Raw genomic sequence first — 9,384 nt, forward strand, 5'->3', positions numbered from 1 at the left:
CACTAAAGAGTTTATCCGTAGATGTTGTCCTTAGATCTCTGTGATCGCGCATTGCGGTCACCTTCATATCCCAATTTGTAGGTAGTCCGCGTATCACTTTGAGCGATATTTCCTTCTGGGTAATGGTCTTTCCCAGATCCGTGATTTCTCCAAGTATTTTGATCAATCGAGCTTCCATGTCGGTGATGCTTTCGTTCGGTAGCATTTTGAAATCTTCGAACCTTTTCAAGGCGATGGTTAGTTTGTTGTCTTTTTCTTGTTCGTCGCCTTCACCGATGCTTATGAGCGTATCCCATATTTCTTTTGCCGTGGTGCACTTTCGAATCTTTGGGAATATGGTGTCATCGACCGTTTTGAACAAAATGTCTTTGGCAATATTGTCCAAGTTATTTCGTCCTCTATCTTCCTTTGTCCACTCCATTTTTGGCTTTGGAATATATCGTGGAGCATTTGGATCTCGTGGGGTAGCGGTATTAGCTTCCATAATTTGGATAGGGCCTTTTGTGATGACTTCCCACATTTCATCATTTAAAGCAGATAAGTGCACCTGCATACGTATTTTCCAATCATCAAATTTATCAAGTGAGAAAAGCAAATTTTGAGCAAGAACCATATCTTTCTTCATTTTGAAGTTTTCGAGATCTGTCTAGCAGTCAAGAAATGACTCAAATAGACAACCGCTCTGATACCACTTGTTGGTCCCGAAAGGGTGGCGAGAAGTCTAGAGTGGGGGGGGGGGGGGGGGTGAATAGACTTCTCTAACTTTTTCAAACTTCTTCTGCAAACAACACTTTGTAACTTCAACTCTAAGTAACAAGCATAAACAAGTATAACAACTTAGAGTGTGCACAGCGGAATTGTAACGGCAAAGTGTTATGCTTTAAATTGTGTCGTGCTCAAGAGAGATTCTATACATGCATCACGTTAGAAACACTTGATATAGATGTAGGATGATGTATATAAAATTTCACTTGCATGCAAACGAGGGAACTATCAAACCCAGACAGATAAAGATACGCAATAAACCGTAACGGGTTAGTTCACAAATAATATAGGCATGCACGAAATATATATGAGCAGTAAGTAAATAGAGAGAGAGATTTATAGTGGTTCAGAGGTGGTGTAATCCTCCTAGTCCACTCTTCTCCTTTCACTTCAAGGAGGAAATTCACTATTCTTCAATCACCCAGATACAATAGTGAATAAGTGCCCAACGACACTTCTCCGAGTGCTTCGCACAAAGCTACACTCCACCAAGGTTTTTCGCAAGCTCCTCTTGTTACTCTGCCTTCCCGAGTACTTCGCACCAAGCTGTACTCTTACACCACGAGAACTACGCACAAAGCTACGCTCTCACCGGGTTTTCACAAGCTCCCCTTGTTACTCTGCCCGTTACAATCGAGTGCTACGCACAAAGCTACACTCCAACTGGGTTTTTCACTCTCCCTAGTTACTCTACCCCTTTTCTACACTCAGTAGAAGATTTACAATGAAATACAAAGATTTCTTCTCTCAGACTTGAATTCTATCTTATATAGCTCAATATACCACTTGATGATTGATTGGATAATTTTCTTTGTTGTTCAAGTGTTTTCTGAATCTCTGTTAGATTCGTGAATCACTCCATGTCTTCAAGTCTGCTTGGGCATTTTATAGCAGATGAAAGCTATTTGCCCGTTGATCAACTTTCGATCTGGATCGTCCATTTTGAATTGTAGTTGATCAATTAATTTTGCCAACTTGGTCTGCAAAAATCATTTCGCCGTCTGTCAGAAGATTTTGAGAAATCTCGCCGTTGCTCTCCTTTAATCTGACAAAGCTTTTCTTTGGAATGGGTAGCCTCCAATTTTGAATTTTCTCTGGCATGACTTTTGTTGAATTATTGATCTGATGTGCCAAGTTGATTAAATAATTTATCTGCTGATTCTTGCTTGAGTATTAAAAAAAGATCTCTTTCTTATATCAGCTTCTTCTTCTCCTTCGACTTCTTTTGCAGAAACAGAGCTTCAAAAAATGTTTCGGTCTAATTCTATCATGATGTCATAGCTCCTTTTGATGAAGTCATGTCCCAACAGTATATCATGTTCCACCTTGTATCATGGACCATATATATCATGTTCCATTTCATATTATGAGCTAGTTATCATGTTCCACCTTGTATCATGGACCATGTATCACGTTCCACCTTGTATCATGGACCATGTATCACGTTCCATTTTGTGTCATGAACCAATATCATGAATTCATAAAATCGGGTCGAGTGGGAATCAAACTATGGACCATTTGCTTTGCTTGGCAAGGCCTCTTCCATCTCGGCTAGGTATCCAATTGATACAATCCAAGACTTAAATTCTTTTGACTTATCTCCTCCACGTGTTCTCCACTAGCTTTATCACATCGTGATGTCATTACCCGATAGTCGTGACATCATCACCCGATAATTCTCAACTATCACGATAAAAATTGTTCTTTCATGATAGTATAACCTGATATTATTATCATGATGACATCATCTCCTTATATTGCTACTTCACGATAGCAATTTATCTTTACACCAAAATTGCTTCTAATGAGAATTGAACTATGGATCATCTGGCATTAGACATGCTTCACCAAGTCTTCTACCATCTCGTCCATCTCAACCTTCAATAACTTGATGCTTCATAAATCTGTTAAGCTATGATCCAACTTTCATTTATTCTTCTTTAAAAACAGCTTTTTCGTAGACTTCATGTAGGCTTCATGGCAGTGGTGCACTATTCTTGGTGAACCAGAACTAGCTCAAATAAAATAAAATTGGGGTCTACAAAATACATTTGGCTCATCAAAACTTATACAATATATTCCTAACAATTTGAAAGTCAAAGAATCACATATTGTCAATTTGAAATTTTAGGACTAAATAAACGTGGCAAAACCACTACACTCCAAGGACCTCAAATGGTATTAACTCTTAAAACATTTTTTAAAGTTATATATAATGCTTTAATGGCGGTTTCTTAGTTGGTGTGTCTTTTTTTCTTTGGGTTCAATATTGATTTTGTGTCTGTGTCTCCCTCTCACTGATTCTGATTCTGTATATTGGAGTGTAAATAATGTAATATAGACAAATGGTAGCCTAGTGGAAATATGAAAACGCCCACCATATATTGGAGTGTAAATAATGTAATATAGACAAATGGTAGCCTAGTGGAAATATGAAAACGCCCACCGAATATTGGAGTGTAAATATTGTAATATAGACAAATGGTAGCCTAGTGGAAATATGAAAACGCCTACCGTGGGGCTCGAACCCACGACCACAAGGTTAAGAGCCTTGCGCTCTACCAACTGAGCTAGATGGGCTGTTAAATTACTATTTTGTAATAGTGTAATAATATTCTAAATTCCGGCGTTATGTTGATGAAAAAGGTGTTCCGTGATGGATAGGGGAATTGAACCCGAGGTGAATCGAACACGCAACCTTCTGATCTGGAGTCAGACGCGCTACCATTGCGCCACAGATCCGCTGTGAGGTGTAAATTTTAGTGGCATGTTCGTGTGAAAGTTTATTTTCACATCAGATATCATTTTTAAAGAGTGGGCGAAAAGAAATGTCAAATAGAAAGCAAGTGAAGCATAGACAAGTTAATTAATCAGAAGCAGTTCTTACAAATTAACATAGGGATATAATGGAAGAAATCCATGTAGCAAGTACTGAAATAATAGAAAAGACTAGGCCAACTCTCGTATAAATGCTATGTGATGTTTAACTCGGTGATCATTGAAAGATATAGTAACGATCACGGAAGAGGTAACAAAGGTGTCAACGATATTCTCAGTCATTGGACTACCCATTAGCAAAGACTCATATTCTTATGGCAATTCAATTTTAATTGGAACAATTTATCAAACAAATAACCTACAAATTAATGTGAATCTTCTTCCAATCACATTTATTCAAAGTGAGATTGAAATTGTAAGTAGTGTATCTAATTGCATGTGTGTCCTATTTATGTAGCTACACACAATATAATTCCAAAGTTTCTCAAGCATAATTGAACCCTAAATGATACAAGAGATCAAAGTATAGCATACTTGCAACAAATTTAAACATTGAGTTAATACTATTTGAGGTCATCCGAGTATAGTGGTTTTGTCACGTTTAGTCTTCAAATTTCGAATTGACCATCTGTGGTCCTTCGAATTTCAAATTTAACCATTCATGGTCCAAGTTAACCACCCATGCTTCTTCAAGTTTTTAAATTTAATTTAACCAGTCGTGATACTCTTGAAAGGACCATGGTTTGTAAAAATTTAATAGTTGATTGACCACAGGTGGTTAACTTGGACCACGAATGGTTAAATTTGAAAGTCAAAGAATCACATATTGTCAATTTGAAATTTTAGGACTAAATAAACGTGGCAAAACCACTACACTCCAAGGACCTCATATGGTATTAACTCTTAAAACATTTTTTAAAGTTATATATAGTGCTTTAATGGCGGTTTCTTAGTTGGTGTGTCTTTTTTTCTTTGGGTTCAATATTGATTTTGTGTCTGTGTCTCCCTCTCACAGATTCTGTATATTGGAGTGAAAATAATGGAATATAGACAAATGGTAGCCTAGTGGAAATATGAAAAGGCCCACCGTATATTGGAGTGTAAATATAGACAAATGATAGCCTAGTGGAAATATGAAAACGCCCACCGTGAGGCTCGAACCCACGACCACAAGGTTAAGAGCCTTGCGCTCTACCAACTGAGCTAGACGGGCTGTTAAATTGTTATTTTGTAATAGTGTAATAATATTCATAATTCCGGCGTTATGGTGAGGAAAAAGATAATCCGTGATGGATAGGGGTATTGAACCCGACGTGAATCGAACACACAACCTTCTGATCTGGAGTCAGACGCGCTACCATTGCGCCACGAATCCACTGTGAGGTGTAAATTTTAGTGGTATGTTTGTGTGAAAGTTTATTTTCGCTTCAGATATCATTTTTAAAGAGTGGGCCAAAAGAAATGTCAAATAGAAAGCAAATGAAGCATGGACAAGTTAATTAATCAGAAGCAGTTCTTACAAATTAACATAGGGATGTAATGGAAGCAATCCAAGTAGCAAGTACTGAAATAATAGAAAAGTCTAGGCCAACTCTCGTATAAATGCTATGTGATGTTTAACTCGTGATCATTGAAAGGTTTAGCAACGATCACAGAAGAGGTAACAACGGTGTCAATGATATTCTCAGTCATTGGACTACCCATTAGCAAAGACTCATATTCTTATGGCAATTCAATTTTAATTGGAACAATTTATCAAACAAATAACCTACAAATTAATGTGAATCTTCTTCCAATCCCATTTATTCAAAGTGAGATTGAAATTGCAAGTAGTGTATCTAATTGAATGTGTGTCCTATTTTTAAAGCTAAACACAATATAATTCCAAAGTTTCTCAAGCATAATTGAACCCTAAATGATACAAGAGATCGAAGTATAGCATACTTGCAACCAATTTAACCATTGAGTTAATACTATTTGAGGTCATCCGAGAATAGTGGTTTTGTCACGTTTAGTCTTAAAATTTCGAATTGACCATCTGTGGTCCTTCGAATTTCAAATTTAACCGTTCGTGGTCCAAGTTAACCACCCATGCTCCTTCAAGTTTTTAAATTTAATTTAACCAGTCGTGATCTTCTTGAAAAGACCAAGGTTTGTTAAAATTTAATAGTTGATGGACCACAGGCGGTTAACTTGGACCACGAATGGTTAAATTTGAAAGTCAAAGAATCACATATTGTCAATTTAAAATTTTAGGACTAAATAAACGTGACAGAACCTCTATACTCCAAGGACCTCAGATGGTATTAACTCTTAAAACATATTTAAAAGTTATATATAATGCTTTATTGGCGGTTTCTTAGTTGGTGTGTCTTTTTTTCTTTGGGTTCAATATTGATTGTGTGTGTGTGTCTCCCTCTCACTGATTCTACAAATGGTAGCCTAGTGGAAATATGAAAAGGCCCACCGTATATTGGAGTGTAAATAAAGACAAATGATAGCCTAGTGGAAATATGAAAACGCCCACCGTGGGGCTCGGACCCACGACCACAAGGTTAAGAGCCTTGCCGCTCTACCAACTGAGCTAGACGGGCTGTTAAATTGTTATTTTGTAATAGTGTAATGATATTCTAAATTCCAGCATTATGGTGAGGAAAAAAAATAATCCGTGATGGATAGGGGATTTGAACCCGACGTGAATCGAACACGCACCCTTCTGATCTGGAGTCAAATGCGCTACCATTGCGCCACGAATCCACTATGAGGTGTAAATTTTAGTGGTATGTTTGTGTGAAAGTTTATTTTCGCTTCAGATATCATTTTTAAAGAGTGGGCCAAAAGAAATGTCAAATAGAAAGCAAATGAAGCATGGACAAGTTAATTAATCAGAAGCAGTTCTTACAAATTAACATAGGGATATAATGGAAGCAATCCTTGTAGCAAGCACTGAAATAATAGAAAAGTCTAGGCCAACTCTCGTATAAATGCTATGTGATGTTTAACTCGTGATCATTGAAAGATTTAGCAACGATCACAGAAGAGGTAACAACGGTGTCAATGATATTCTCAGTCATAGGACTACCCATTAGCAACGACTCATATTCTTATGGCAATGCAATTTTAATTGGAACAATTTATCAAACAAATAACCTACAAATTAATGTGAATCTTCTTCCAATCCCATTTATTCAAAGTGAGATTGAAATTGTAAGTAGTGTATCTAATTGCATGTGTATCCTATTTTTATAGTTACACACAATATAATTCCAAAGTTTCTCAAGCATAATTGAACCCTAAATGATACAAGAGATCAAAGTATAGCATACTTGCAACCAATTTAACCATTGAGTTAATACTATTTGAGGTCGTCAGAGTATAGTGGTTTTGTCACGTTTAGTCTTCAAAATTTCGAATTGACCATCTGTGGTCCTTCGAATTTCAAATTTAACCATTCGTGGTCCAAGTTAACCACCCATGCTCCTTCAAGTTTTTAAAATTTAATTTAACCAGTCGTGATCCTTTTGAAAAGACCATGGTTTGTTAAAATTTAATAGTTGATGGACCATAGGTGGTTAACTTGGACCACGAATGGTTAAATTTGAAAGTCAAAGAATCACATATTGACAATTTAAAATTTTAGAACTAAATAAACGTGACAGAACCACTATACTCCAAGGACCTCAGATGGTATTAACTCTTAAAACATTTTTTAAAGTTATATATAATGCTTTAATGGCGGTTTCTTAGTTGGTGTGTCTTTTTTTCTTTGGGTTCAATATTGATTTTGTGTGTGTGTCTCCCCTCTCACTGATTCTACAAATGGTAGCCTAGTGGAAATATGAAAAGGCCCACCGTATATTGGAGTGTAAATAAAGACAAATGATAGCCTAGTGGAAATATGAAAACGCCCACCGTGGGGCTCGGACCCACGACCACAAGGTTAAGAGCCTTGCGCTCTACCAACTGAGCTAGACGGGCTGTTAAATTGTTATTTTGTAATAGTGTAATGATATTCTAAATTCCAGCATTATGGTGAGGAAAAAAATAATCCGTGATGGATAGGGGATTTGAACCCGACGTGAATCGAACACGCACCCTTCTGATCTGGAGTCAAATGCGCTACCATTGCGCCACGAATCCACTATGAGGTGTAAATTTTAGTGGTATGTTTGTGTGAAAGTTTATTTTCGCTTCAGATATCATTTTTAAAGAGTGGGCCAAAAGAAATGTCAAATAGAAAGCAAATGAAGCATGGACAAGTTAATTAATCAGAAGCAGTTCTTACAAATTAACATAGGGATATAATGGAAGCAATCCTTTGTAGCAAGCACTGAAATAATAGAAAAGTCTAGGCCAACTCTCGTATAAATGCTATGTGATGTTTAACTCGTGATCATTGAAAGATTTAGCAACGATTCACAGAAGAGGTAACAACGTGTGTCAATGATATTCTCAGTCATAGGACTACCCATTAGCAACGACTCATATTCTTTATGGCAATGCAATTTTAATTGGAACAATTTATCAAACAAATAACCTACAAATTAATGTGAATCTTCTTCCAATCCCATTTATTCAAAGTGAGATTGAAATTGTAAGTAGTGTATCTAATTGCATGTGTATCCTATTTTTATAGTTACACACAATATAATTCCAAAGTTTCTCAAGCATAATTGAACCCTAAATGATACAAGAGATCAAAGTATAGCATACTTTGCAAACCAATTTAACCATTGAGTTAATACTATTTGAGGTCGGTCAGATGTATAGTGGTTTTGTCACGTTTAGTCTTCAAAATTTCGAATTGACCATCTGTGGTCCTTCGAATTTCAAATTTAAACCATTCGTGGTCCAAGTTAACCACCCATGCTCCTTCAAGTTTTAAAATTTAATTTAACCAGTCGTGATCCTTTTGAAAAGACCATGGTTTGTTAAAATTTAATAGTTGATGGACCACAGGCGGTTAACTTGGACCACGAATGGTTAAATTTGAAAGTCAAAGAATCACATATTGTCAATTTAAAAAATTTTAGGACTAAATAAACGTGACAAACCTCTATACTCCAAGGACCTCAGATGGTATTAACTCTTAAAACATTTTTTAAAGTTACATATAATGCTTTAATGCGGTTTCTTAGTTGGTGTGTCTTTTTTTCTTTGGGTTCAATATTGATTTGTGTGTGTGTGTCTCCCTCTCACTGATTCTACAAATGGTAGCCTAGTGGAAATATGAAAAGGCCCACCGTATATTGGAGTGTAAATATAGACAAATGATAGCCTAGTGGAAATATGAAAACGCCCACCGTGGCCACAAGGTTAAGAGCCTTGCGCTCTACCAACTGAGCTAACGGGCTGTTAAATTGTTATTTTGTAACAGTGTAATAATATTCTAAATTCCGGCGTTATGGTGAGGAAAAAGATAATCCGTGATGGATAGGAGAATTGAACCCGACGTGAATCGAACACGCAACTTTCTGATCTGGAGTCAGACGCGCTACCATTGCGCCACGGATCCACTGATATGTAAATTTTAGTGGTATGTTTGTGTGAAAGTTTATTTTCGCATCAGGTATCATTTTTAAAGAGTGGGGCCAAAAGAAATGTCAAATAGAAAGCAAATGAAGCATGGACAAGTTAATTAATCAGAAGCAGTTCTTACAAATTAACATAGGGATATAATGGAAGCAATCCAAGTAGCAAGTACTGAAATAATAGAAAATACTAGGCCAACTCTCGTATAAATGCTGTGTGATGTTTAACTCGTGATCATTGAAAGATTTAGCAACGATCACGGAAGAGGTAACAACGGTGTCAACATATCCTCAGTCATTGGACTACCCA

The 9,384-nt window shown here is 36.6% G+C and overlaps 8 non-coding genes across 8 annotated transcripts; all 8 read right to left on the reverse strand.

Moving 5' to 3' along the window:
* Nucleotides 1-3,272: 3,272 nt before the first annotated feature.
* On the reverse strand, nt 3,273-3,345 carry TRNAK-CUU. The gene has a single exon. It is a non-coding gene; the product is annotated as a tRNA-Lys (tRNA).
* A 90-nt stretch (nt 3,346-3,435) lies between these two features.
* TRNAW-CCA lies at nt 3,436-3,507 on the reverse strand. The gene has a single exon. It is a non-coding gene; the product is annotated as a tRNA-Trp (tRNA).
* A 1,176-nt stretch (nt 3,508-4,683) lies between these two features.
* TRNAK-CUU lies at nt 4,684-4,756 on the reverse strand. Its single transcript has one exon. It is a non-coding gene; the product is annotated as a tRNA-Lys (tRNA).
* Nucleotides 4,757-4,846: 90 nt separating this feature from the next.
* Nucleotides 4,847-4,918, reverse strand: TRNAW-CCA. The gene has a single exon. It is a non-coding gene; the product is annotated as a tRNA-Trp (tRNA).
* Nucleotides 4,919-6,228: 1,310 nt separating this feature from the next.
* TRNAW-CCA lies at nt 6,229-6,300 on the reverse strand. The gene has a single exon. It is a non-coding gene; the product is annotated as a tRNA-Trp (tRNA).
* A 1,148-nt stretch (nt 6,301-7,448) lies between these two features.
* Nucleotides 7,449-7,521, reverse strand: TRNAK-CUU. Its single transcript has one exon. It is a non-coding gene; the product is annotated as a tRNA-Lys (tRNA).
* A 90-nt stretch (nt 7,522-7,611) lies between these two features.
* TRNAW-CCA lies at nt 7,612-7,683 on the reverse strand. The gene has a single exon. It is a non-coding gene; the product is annotated as a tRNA-Trp (tRNA).
* Nucleotides 7,684-8,986: 1,303 nt separating this feature from the next.
* Nucleotides 8,987-9,058, reverse strand: TRNAW-CCA. The gene has a single exon. It is a non-coding gene; the product is annotated as a tRNA-Trp (tRNA).
* Nucleotides 9,059-9,384: the final 326 nt, after the last annotated feature.

The sequence above is a fragment of the Ipomoea nil genome, unplaced genomic scaffold (assembly GCF_001879475.1).
Source record: "Ipomoea nil cultivar Tokyo-kokei standard unplaced genomic scaffold, Asagao_1.1 scaffold0158, whole genome shotgun sequence".
NCBI lineage: Eukaryota > Viridiplantae > Streptophyta > Magnoliopsida > Solanales > Convolvulaceae > Ipomoea > Ipomoea nil.